General features: G+C 39.8%; 1 non-coding gene across 1 annotated transcript; it reads right to left on the bottom strand.

Annotated features, from left to right (window-relative positions):
- Nucleotides 1-1,499: 1,499 nt before the first annotated feature.
- Nucleotides 1,500-1,606, bottom strand: LOC141616478 (small nucleolar RNA R71). Its single transcript, XR_012530825.1, has one exon. It is a non-coding gene; the product is annotated as a small nucleolar RNA R71 (small nucleolar RNA).
- Nucleotides 1,607-1,964: the final 358 nt, after the last annotated feature.

The following is a 1,964-nucleotide window of genomic DNA, read 5'->3' as shown; positions in this document are numbered from 1 at the left end:
ATTCATCATGTCTCCTTTTGTTGGTATGATTGACAACCTTGCTAGCATGATCAACATGATAATGAGTGAGTAGTGACCTAGCTAGGGTTAATGGGTAATTAGGGGAAACCAACATGGGGAATGATTCATGCTTAAATTAATATGCTTTCATGGTTTATTTGCTTGCTTGTTTTGATCTCAACTCATGCACATGTTATGTTTGATGAAATGTGAGCCTATGAATCCTTGCATTTTTTACCCATCACCTATCTTTTCAATGATACTTGTAAGACATAAACCAACTCGAGTCTCATTAGACCATGAATGTTGTTGAGTAGGGAAGACTAAGTCGACTTGTAGGTGTTGTACAATCTAATCGATTCGGCTCCGGGACCCAAACTTTTCTAGGATTGTAAGATATAACCCAACTCAATCCATCACAACATTAATTGCTTGCTTATAATTTGAGAACATGTTTGTATGATCAATTCCCATGATTTCCCTATGACCCCATGACACCCTAGTGCTTTTTATCAATTGTTTACAACCCTTTTATTTCATCTTGCTTATTTACTTTAATTGTTATTTAGTTAGTAACCTTCTACATCAACCCAAACTGTGACACCCCTAAGACACCACTAGTTTCAATAGAAATCTCATCTCAATTCCCGTCCCTTGGGATCCGACCTTTACTTGCCGCTTTACTAATTGTAGATTTGTTTGTGAAGCTATAACTTGTGTTTTGATTCGGACGTGACCCAATGACAACATCTATTAAATTGTGAACACGAAACGGACCGATCAAAAATGGCGCCGTTGCCGGGGACGGTGTTAACTTGATTTAGATTTTCTTACATTGTTATTAGTTGTGTCTTTCTTTGCCTTGGGGAAGTAAAACTCCTCAAGGTTTGTTCTAGTTGTTTTCGAGTTGTTTGATATTTTGCATGTCTAGAAGGTCACAAGGTGATTTGTTACCTTTTGACCGTGAAATTGAAAGGACCTTGACAAACAATAGGAGATTTGCTTGGAGGAATTTGAGAGGTATTAGTGAGGTAGTGGATATTCAACCAACTATTGAGTTCATCAACCCTTTTGCAAGAGAAGGTGAGGAGAACCCAACACAAAATACCCCACAAAATCAACCTACAATGCCTAAATTTTCATCACATTCCGTACCCACCGAGGAGAACCTACCCAATGGTACTCCCACACCACAACATTTGACCGGAAATTTTATTGTCAAATCCGCCTTTATCCAATTAGTCGAAAGAAGCCAATTTGGGGGGATGCCTAGTGAAGACCCTCATTCTCATATGGAAACCTTTTGTGACTATTGTGATGTGATTTCTCAAACCGGTGTAACTCAAGACCAAATTCGATGGGTCTTATTTCCTTTTTCTCTAATCGGCACCGCGAAACAATGGTTGAAAGGCCTTGATAAGGCCACTCTCGGAATAGATTCTTGGAAGAAGTTGGCTCTAGCTTTCTACAAAAAGTTCTACCCACCGGAAAAGACTAACATGCTAAGAGCTCAAATTACGCGTTTTAAGCAAAGGGATGAAGAATCTTTGTATGAAGCTTGGGAGCGGTTCAAGGGAATTTGTCGCTCATGTCCTCACCATGGACTTAGCGAGTGGTTCTTGGTACAACAATTTTGGAACGGTTTATATGAAGATTCAAGGAACATTCTCAACATGGGATCAAATGGAATGTTCACCGAAGTTGATGACAATCAAACTTGGAACAAGATTGAGGAAATGATGGTCCATAACTCACAATATAATAGACCTCGCAAGGCTACTAGAGGAGGAAGGCATGAAGTGGACTCCGTTACTCAATTGGGTGCTCAACTTAGTGCTCACATTGACACGATCAATTTGAAGTTTGAACAAGCTATGGCTAGACTTGAAGAAGCCTCAAAATCACCGAAGCATCATGTTAATGCCATGACGGCATCCTCATCAATCCCAAGTGGGATATGTGAG

This window comes from Silene latifolia, chromosome 11 (genome assembly GCF_048544455.1).
Source record: "Silene latifolia isolate original U9 population chromosome 11, ASM4854445v1, whole genome shotgun sequence".
Lineage (NCBI taxonomy): Eukaryota > Viridiplantae > Streptophyta > Magnoliopsida > Caryophyllales > Caryophyllaceae > Silene > Silene latifolia.
This window is presented reverse-complemented; position numbering and strand designations above follow the sequence as displayed.